This window comes from Oncorhynchus clarkii, chromosome 7 (assembly GCF_045791955.1).
Source record: "Oncorhynchus clarkii lewisi isolate Uvic-CL-2024 chromosome 7, UVic_Ocla_1.0, whole genome shotgun sequence".
Classification (NCBI taxonomy): domain Eukaryota; kingdom Metazoa; phylum Chordata; class Actinopteri; order Salmoniformes; family Salmonidae; genus Oncorhynchus; species Oncorhynchus clarkii.
Genome location: NC_092153.1, coordinates 84,338,621 through 84,349,097, shown reverse-complemented (window position 1 = coordinate 84,349,097; position 10,477 = coordinate 84,338,621).

Below are 10,477 nucleotides of genomic sequence, written 5' to 3'. Positions count from 1 at the left end.
CACGTGTTATTCTAATGACAGTGCCCCAAGAGAATGTGTTCTGCGATCTAAGATACACTACATGACTAAAAGTATGTGGACAACTGCTAGTCGAACATCTCATTCCAAAAATAATGGGCGCTATTATGGAGTTGCCATAACAACCTCCACAAGTCTGGGAAGGCTTTCCACTAGATGTTGGAACATTGCTGTGACCACAAGAGCATTAGTGAAGTCGGGCACTGATGTTAGGCGATTAGGCCTGGTTTGCAGTCTGCGTTACAATTAATCCCAAAGGTGTTCAATGGAGTTGAGGTCAGGGCTTGGTGCAGGCTAGTCAAGTTCTTCCACACTGATCGGGACAAACCATTTCTGTACAGACCTCGCTTTGTGTAGGGGTAATTTTGCTGAATTAGGAAAGGCCCTACCCTAAACTGTTACCACACAGTTGGAAGCTGTGATGATCTTCCCACTCCATCTGCCGAATTCTTACTCTTTGCTCTTGTTTTCCTCAATAGGATGTCGGTGGGCAGAGCCGGAAGTGTCGTCAGCAAAATGGGACACACCTAGGCTTGTTTGTTTTGGCACCTCTCAACACCCCTCATTATCAACATCTATGCACGCAACCACTCACTTGCACACACACCATTGGCAATTGTATATAGTGTACTTTATTTTTACATTTTTATTTCACCTTTATTTAACCAGGTAGGCTAGTTGAGAACAAGTTCTCATTTACAACTGCGACCTGGCCAAGATAAAGCATAGCAGTGTGAACAGACAACACAGAGTTACACATGGAGTAAACAATTAACAAGTCAATAACACAGTAGAAAAAAAGGAGAGTCTATATACATTGTGTGCAAAAGGCATGAGGAGGTAGGAGAATAATTACAATTTAGCAGATTAACACTAGAGTGATAAATGATCAGATGGTCATGTACAGGTAGAGATACTGGTGTGCAAAAGAGCAGAAAAGTAAATAAATAAAAACAGTATGGGGATGAGGTAGGTAAAAATGGGTGGGCTGTTTACCGATGGACTAGGTACAGCTGCAGCGATCGGTTAGCTGCTCAGATAGCAGATGTTTAAAGTTGGTGAGGGAGATAAAAGTCTCCAACTTCAAAGATTTTTGCAATTTGTTCCAGTCACAGGCAGCAGAGAACTGGAACGAAAGGCGGCCAAATGAGGTGTTGGCTTTAGGGATGATCAGTGAGATACACCTGCTGGAGCGTGTGCTACGGGTGGGTGTTGCCATCGTGACCAGTGAACTGAGATAAGGCGGAGCTTTACCTAGCATGGACTTGTAGATGACCTGGAGCCAGTGGGTCTGGCGACGAATATGTAGCGAGGGCCAGCCGACTAGAGCATACAGGTCGCAGTGGTGGGTGGTATAAGGTGCTTTAGTAACAAAACGGATGGCACTGTGATAAACTGCATCCAGTTTGCTGAGTAGAGTATTGGAAGCTATTTTGTAGATGACATCGCCGAAGTCAAGGATCGGTAGGATAGTCAGTTTTACTAGGGTAAGTTTGGCGGCGTGAGTGAAGGAGGCTTTGTTGCGAAATAGAAAGCCGATTCTAGATTTGATTTTGGATTGGAGATGTTTGATATGAGTCTGGAAGGAGAGTTTACAGTCTAGCCAGACACCTAGGTACTTATAGATGTCCACATATTCTAGGTCGGAACCATCCAGGGTGGTGATGCTAGACGGGCGTGCAGGTGCAGGCAGCGAACGGTTGAAAAGCATACATTTGGTTTTACTAGCATTTAAGAGCAGTTGGAGGCCACGGAAGGAGTGTTGTATGGCATTGAAGCTTGTTTGGAGGTTAGATAGCACAGTGTCCATGGAAGGGCCAGAAGTATACAGAATGGTGTCGTCTGCGTAGAGGTGGATCAGGGAATCGCCCGCAGCAAGAGCAACATCATTGATACAGTGGGGCAAAAAAGTATTTAGTCAGCCACCAATTGTGCAAGTTCTCCCACTTAAAAAGATGAGAGAGGCCTGTAATTTTCATCATAGGTACACTTCAACTATGACAGACAAAATGAGAAATAAAATCCAGAAAATCACATTGTAGGATTTTTAAGGAATTTATTTGCAAATGATGGTGGAAAATAAGTATAAGTATAAGCTTTCCCTGACCTAGTCGCCATACTGATTGATATATAAACAGCTGAAGATGCGCTTTACCAAAACAACGCTGTGCGTAACATGCGTGGCTCCTTCCGGTATGAATCTTCAATGGCGAATGACCCTCTTTACTCCGGAGTTTACTACATGGGTTGGTCTTCCAACACATAAACATTACATATTGCCGTTTACCTCAGCTCATTGGCTATCTACCCAGCTAGATTTCAAGACGATCAGTGGTCATTGGGTTAAAATACAGTCAATCAATGAAACAGCGGTCATATCATTGGTGGACAATGATGTCATTACTTGTTGTCTTCAAATCGGTTTCTTTCAGTCAATACGTCCCGCGAAATGACCCATCAGGTTTGGTTGTGTTACAAACAAACCAGTTGATTGCAATGAAACCAAACATGACTGGAAAAGTAATGTTTAGTGCGTGTATTGACATCGAATGTGTCGTCGAAAATGGAATGAGACGGAATTCACAACACAAGCGGTTCACAAAATGTTTTGTGTTAGGAAAATGGATTTTATCAAACAAAAGACCATTCATTGTGTAACAATGAGCATTGGGATTGCAAACAGACGAAGATCGTCAAAGGTAAACAATTTATTTTATTGCAGTTTGTGATTTTGTTACGTCTGTGCTGGTTGAAATAGTTGTGTTTTTATGGGGCTCTATTCTCAGATAATCGCATCGTATTCTTTCGCAGTAAATCCTTTTTTAAATCTGACAACGCAGTTGCATTAGTAAGATTCAAGGCTTTCGAAACATGTGAGACACTTGTATTTTCAGGAATGTTTAATATGACTATTTATGTAGCGATCACCGTATGTTGTCGAATTACATCCCGCTACCGGGTTCGGTGCGCAGAGAGGTTAAAAATGGCTGTGTTATAGCTTTATAAATTGGTTCCTGAGGCTTACCGTCAACGATTTAGATTTTTTTTTTAAAGGGCTGATTTAACAGACTCATGTTGAGTTTGCGCAAGAGTTATCTTCACAGCCGGCTAACGATGTTACAAAGAAATCTGTCACTACTTTTCCTGTGATCCGTTACGGGCTGACCCCACACTAGAAGAAGAACTTGACCAAACTGTGGAACTGTTGGGAGATGTTCGCCCATGGCTATGTTCTCCAGGATATATGTCCTGAAGAGGAAGCCGGTGCCTTGTAGTAGTTGTTTTGTAGGGGAGGCTATTAGTCAGGTTGTGGTACCAGTTATGTTTTGTGAGTTGTCGTTACAAACCTCCCACAACGATGTTGCTGGACATCTGGGCGTGAAGAGAACCTACAGTCGCATACTGAGACATTTATTTTTGCCTAGGTTAAAGAGGGATGTTTCTGCGTTCATCAACCTGTCACAACTGTCAATTAACGGGGTAAACTTAATCACGTTATTAAGCCAGTACCGTTGTTTCCTAGTCCTGTACTCAGCCAACGTTTTGAGTATCTGATTATTGACTGTGTTGGCCCTCTGCCTCGCTCTAAGAATGGTAGTAGTTACCTGTTCACTGTGACGTGTCAGAGTGGGATAGACCTGCTGCCTATCCTCTCCGGTCTACACACCACTAAGTCTGTGATAAACCGTGTCAAAGCTTTTATCTCGCTGTTTGGAATTCCTAAGGTTATTCAGAGTGACCAAAGTTCTGATTTCACCACTAATCTGTTTGGTCAGGTTCTCCAACGGCTCCATATTGAACACGATTTGTCTAGCGCCTATCATGCGAAAGAGTCAAGTAGCGCTAGAGCATTTCCATCAAACACTTAAGTCTTTGTTGAGAGATAATTGTACTGCGATGGATAAGGATTAGGAGTGTGGGTTGCCGTGGTTACTGTTAGCCACCAGCGAGGTTTCACAGGAGAGCACGGGGTTTCAGTCCAAATGACCTGGTGTACGGACATAATGTGCATGGGCTTCTAGCGGTGCTCCAGGATGTATGGAAGTCTCCCGAGTCCTCCTCAGTCCCCGTTATCTTCTGTGTGTGATTTCCGGCGACGCCTGTACGTCGTTGGTGAGATGGCTAAAGAGAAGCTATCATCTTCCCAGGGGAGGATGAAAGGAATATTTGATCGGCGAGCTGAGCATCGTCACTTTAGTCCAGGTGACCAGGTTCTTGCTCGGCTGCAAATTGTTGGTTCTCCTTTTCAAGCCAAGTTTGAAGGTCCATAAACGGTGGTGCGCCAGTACACTGAGAAAAACGATCTAGTTGCTCCTCCAGAACGGAGGAAAGCGCACCAACTGTCCCATGTAAAAATCTTGCCAAAATCCTACTATCCACATTACCTTTGGGGCCCGAAGAGTGGGAGTCCTCAGAGGATGGTAAACCTGTTCTTTTGGCCGGTACTGTTACATTGCTGGGTTCTTCTTGTCATGCTAGGTCCGTGCATAGTAAGGAGCAGATCCCTGGTGCAGAAGATTCCGTACTGCAGGGTAGATTGAAAAATTCATAGAAATTGGGTCTTTTGGATAGCCTTCTCGCTCATCTACCTGCTTATAGGAGAGATGAGTTGTTCGGTCTGATTCTGAGTTTTCCAGTTTTGCTTTCTGATATACCTACAAACTTAATAGAACACAATATTGACGTTGGGAATGTTGACCCCATCCCTCCGCGGTTCTATAGAGTTTCTCCAGAAAAACAGACTTGTCTGGACGCTGAGATCAGGTACACGCTGGATAGTGACATTGCAGAGCCTTCTTTCTCCAGCTGGGCTTCTCCCTGTATCTTGGTCAGTAAACCGGATGGGACAAACAGATTTTGCTTAACGCACCTGAACAGGGTTGTCTCCGGTCTGTACTTGTATTCGGTTATGGGTTTCGGCTTGCGTAACGCACCTGCCACTTTTCAGCGTCTTATGAACAGGGTTGTCTCCGGTCTGGTTGGGTTGTTTATCTGTTTATCTGAACGATGTACTAATGCAGATACTTGGGAGGAGCATCTGTCTCGTATTGAAGCCTTGTTTGAACACCTGGCTGCAGATTGATAGTGAGGCAATCTGGCTAAGTGTGAGGTTTGCTCAGGCGACCGTTGTGTACCTTGGTAAGGTGGTTGGGCAGGGTGAAGTGCGTTCTGTTCGGGCTAAAGTGATAGCTATTGATGCTTTTCCACTGCCATCTACTAAATAGGAACTGATGCGCTTCTTGGGAATGATTGGTTATTACCGTAGTTTCTGTAGTGAAAGCTAAGGCGGTTTATTTCACATTTATTTAACCAGGTAGGACAGTTTAGAACAAGCTATCATTTACAACTGCGACCTGGCCAAGATAAAGCAAAACAGTGTGACAAAAACAACAACAACACAGTTACACATAAACAAATGCACAGTCAATAACACAATAGAACAATCCTATGTACAGTGTCACGGCCCCTCCTCTGCTGTGCAGGGGAATAGGGTGCTAAGTAGTGCACTATATAGTGTCACGGCTCCTCCTCTGCAGTGCAGGGGCGGTTCCGCCGGCAGGCAGAGGAGAGTCGTTAGTGATTGGAGCCACCTGGGCTCAAAGTATTTAAACGGCTTTACTAATCACTCGTCTCTCTCTCTCTCTCTGCTCCTCCAGGTATGATCCTGTTTTGTTTGTTCCTTTGTAGTTTTGCATAGTTTTCACTCAGTCATTCACACACACAGATTCACGCATCCCTGCACTTTACATACACCTTACATTATGATACTTTCACACCTCATTCCTTTTCCTTTGGTTAAAGTTAATAGTTTTGGTTTACAATAAATAACCTTTTTGATAGACCTAAACCTGTTGTTCGTGTCCCCTCATTTTCTGCCACAGGCTATGAGCCGGCCGGTGACAGCAGTGTGTGCAAATGTAGAAGAGTAGAGAGGTAGGCCATAGAGGTGAAATAATTACAGTTTAGCATGAACACTGGAGTGACAGATGTGCAGATGATGATGTGCAAGTAGAGATACTGGGGTGCGAAAGAGCAAGAGGGTAAGTAACAATTTGGGGATGAGGTAGTCGGGTGGGCTATTTACAGATGGGCTGTGTACAGGTACAGTGATCGGTAAGCTGCTCTGACAGCTGATGCTTAAAGTTAGACAGGGAGATCTGGTCTCCTCTGTCAACAGGCTTTTGAAGATGCAAAGATGTTGCTTACCTCAACTCTGGTGCTGGCTGCTCCTCACATGGATTTGTAATTTACCTTGCAGGTGGATGCTAGTCATGTGGGGGCAGGTGGATGCTAGTCACGTTGGGGCAGGTGGAGTCTAGCCACGTTGGGGCAGGTGGATGCGAGTCACATTGGGGCAGGTGGATGCGAGTCACGTTGGGGCAGTGGGATAGTGTTAACAAGGGCAATAGTTGGTGTGGTGTTCCTGGGTCCTTGGTGGTCATGCGTTTTTTTTTGGGGGGGGGGGGGGGGGTGACGACCCTCCCACTCTGTCTGCCCGAATTCTTACTCTTTGCTCTTGTTTTTCATAATAGGATGTCAGTGGGCGAAGCCGGGAGTATCGTCAGCCAAATGTCCCGGGGATAAATACACCTTTCCCCCATTCCTTGAGGAGACTCTCCATGCAGACACACTGTTGTTGGTTGTGGCATTTTGTGGCTTGATTGTTTTGGCACCTCTCAACACACCTAAAGTCCATGGAGAATAAGAACCCCTCCTCCCAGCTGCCCACTGCACTGAAGATAGGAAACACTGTCACCACTGATAAATCCACCATAATTGAGAATTTCAATAAGCATTTTTCTACGGCTGGCCATGCTTTCCACCTGGCTACTCCTACCCCGGTCAACAGCACTGCACCCCCCACAACAACTCGCCCAAGCCTTCCCCATTTCTCCTTCTCCCAAATCTGCTCAGCTGATGTTCTGAATGAGCTGCAAAATCTGGACCCCTACAAATCAGCCGGGCTAGACAATCTGGACCCTTTCTTTCTAAAATTATCTGCCAAAATTGTTGCCACCCCTATTACTAGCCTGTTCAACCTCTCTTTTGTGTCGTCTGAGATTCCCAAAGATTGGAAAGCAGCTGCGGTCATCCCCCTCTTTAAAGGGGGTGACACTCTTGACCCAAACTGCTACAGACCTATATCTATCCTACCATGCCTTTCTATGGTCTTCGAAAGCCAAGTCAACAAACAGATTACCGACCATTTAGAATCTCACCATACCTTCTCTGCTATGCAATCTGGTTTCAGAGCTGGTCATGGGTGCACCTCAGCCACGCTCAAGGTCCTAAATGATATCTTAACCGCCATCGATAAGAAACATTACTGTGCAGCCGTATTCATTGATCTGGCCAAGGCTTTCGACTCTGTCAATCACCACATCCTCATCGGCAGACTCGACAGCCTTGGTTTCTCAAATGATTGCCTCGCCTGGTTCACCAACTACTTCTCTGATAGAGTTCAGTGTGTCAAATCGGAGGGTCTGCTGTCCGGACCTCTGGCAGTCTCTATGGGGGTGCCACAGGGTTCAATTCTTGGACCGACTCTCTTCTCTGTATACATCAATGAGGTCGCTCTTGCTGCTGGTGAGTCTCTGATCCACCTCTATGCAGACGACACCATTCTGTATACTTCTGGCCCTTCTTTGGATACTGTGTTAACAACCCTCCAGGCAAGCTTCAATGCCATACAACTATCCTTCCGTGGCCTCCAATTGCTCTTAAATACAAGTAAAACTAAATGCATGCTCTTCAACCTGTACCTACCCGCCTGTCCAACATTACTACTCTGGACGGCTCCGACTTAGAATACGTGGACAACTACAAATACTTAGGTGTCTGGTTAGACTGTAAACTCTCTTTCCAGACCCATATCAAACATCTCCAATCCAAAGTTAAATCTAGAATTGGCTTCCTATTTCGCAACAAAGCATCCTTCACTCATGCTGCCAAACATACCCTTGTAAAACTGACCATCCTACCAATCCTCGACTTTGGCGATGTCATTTAAAAAATAGCCTCCAATACCCTACTCAACAAATTGGATGCAGTCTATCACAGTGCAATCCGTTTTGTCACCAAAGCCCCATATACTACCCACCATTGCGACCTGTACGCCCTCTGGCAGTCTCTATGGGGGTGCCACAGGGTTCAATTCTTGGACCGACTCTCTTCTCTGTATACATCAATGAGGTCGCTCTTGCTGCTGGTGAGTCTCTGATCCACCTCTATGCAGACGACACCATTCTGTATACTTCTGGCCCTTCTTTGGATACTGTGTTAACAACCCTCCAGGCAAGCTTCAATGCCATACAACTCTCCTTCCGTGGCCTCCAATTGCTCTTAAATACAAGTAAAACTAAATGCATGCTCTTCAACCGATCGCTACCTGTACCTACCCGCCTGTCCAACATTACTACTCTGGACGGCTCCAACTTAGAATACGTGGACAACTACAAATACTTAGCTGTCTGGTTAGACTGTAAACTCTCCTTCCAGACCCATATCAAACATCTCCAATCCAAAGTTAAATCTAGAATTGGCTTCCTATTTCGCAACAAAGCATCCTTCACTCATGCTGCCAAACATACCCTTGTAAAACTGACCATCCTACCAATCCTCGACTTTGGCGATGTCATTTACAAAATAGCCTCCAATACCCTACTCAACAAATTGGATGCAGTCTATCACAGTGCAATCCGTTTTGTCACCAAAGCCCCATATACTACCCACCATTGCGACCTGTACGCTCTCGTTGGCTGGCCCTCGCTTCATACTCGTCGCCAAACCCACTGGCTCCATGTCATCTACAAGACCCTGCTAGGTAAAGTCCCCCCTTATCTCAGCTTGCTGGTCACCATTGCATCTCCCACCTGTAGCACACGCTCCAGCAGGTATATCTCTCTAGTCACCCCCAAAACCAATTCTTTCTTTGGCCGCCTCTCCTTCCAGTTCTCTGCTGCCAATGACTGGAACGAACTACAAAAATCTCTGAAACTGGAAACACTTATCTCCCTCACTAGCTTTAAGCACCAACTGTCAGAGCAGCTCACAGATTACTGCACCTGTACATAGCCCACCTATAATTTAGCCCAAACAACTACCTCTTTCCCTACTGTATTTAATTAATTAATTTATTTTGCTCCTTTGCACCCCCATTATTTTTATTTCTACTTTGCACATTCTCCCATTGCAAATCTACCATTCCAGTGTTTTACTTGCTATATTGTATCTACTTTGCCACCATGGCCTTTTTGCCTTTACCTCCCTTATCTCACCTCATTTGCTCACATCGTATATAGACTTGTTTATACTGTATTATTGACTGTATGTTTGTTTTACTCCATGTGTAACTCTGTGTCGTTGTATGTGTCGAACTGCTTTGCTTTATCTTGGTCCAGGTCGCAATTGTAAATGAGAATTTGTTCTCAACTTGCCTACCTGGTTAAATAAAGGTGAAATAAAAATAAAATAAATACCTCATTATCACCATCTATGCACGCAACCACTCACTTACACTACTGACTACACACACCATTGTCAAGTGTATATAGTTAATAAATATATTTATTACTTGATCTCTGTCTCCCTTTTTTGTTATAGGCTATGGGCCGGTTTGTGACCGAAGCACAGAATCCTCTAGAATGTCATTGTGTGCTGTAGCGTTAAGATTTCCCTTCACTGGAACTAAGGGGACTGAACCATGAATAAAAGCCCCAGACCATTATTCCTTCTCTGCCAAACTTTACAGTTGGCACTATGCATTCGTGCAGATAGCGATCTCCTGGCATCCGCCAAACCCAGATTAGTCCGTTGGACTGCCAGATGGTGAAGCGTGATTCATCACTCCAGAGAACATGTTTCCACTGTTCCAGAGTCCAATGGTGGCGAGCTTTACACCACTCCAGCCGATACGCTTGGGGATCTTCTTTTTTCATGAAGCTCGCGACGAACAGTTCTTGTGCTGACTCTGCTTCCGGAGGCAGTTTGGAACTTGGTAGTGAGTGTTGCAACCAAGGACAGATCATTTTGACCCTCTTTGCGCTTCAGCACTGGGCGGTCCTGTTCTGTGAGCTTGTGTAGCCTACCACTTTGCAGCTGAGCCGTGGTTACTCCTAGACATTTCCACTTCACAATAACAGCACTTACAGTTGACCGAGCCAGCTCTAGCAGGGCAGAAATTTGACGAGCTGACTTGTTGGAAAGGTGGCATCATATGACGGTGCCACTGTTCTTCAGTAAGGCCATTCTACTGCAAAATGGAGATCTCATGACTTTGTGTTCTTATTTAGATTTCACTTTATAGTGATTTACTTTATTTACTTATTCTAATTCTTTAAGTTAGGCTGTGGCATAAGTTTTTTCTAACTTTATTAAAATATATTTCAAAACAACCTTTTAGATGTTTTACCTCACTTGAAAGTTCTAAATATGTCAAATATCAACGTAACATAAGGCA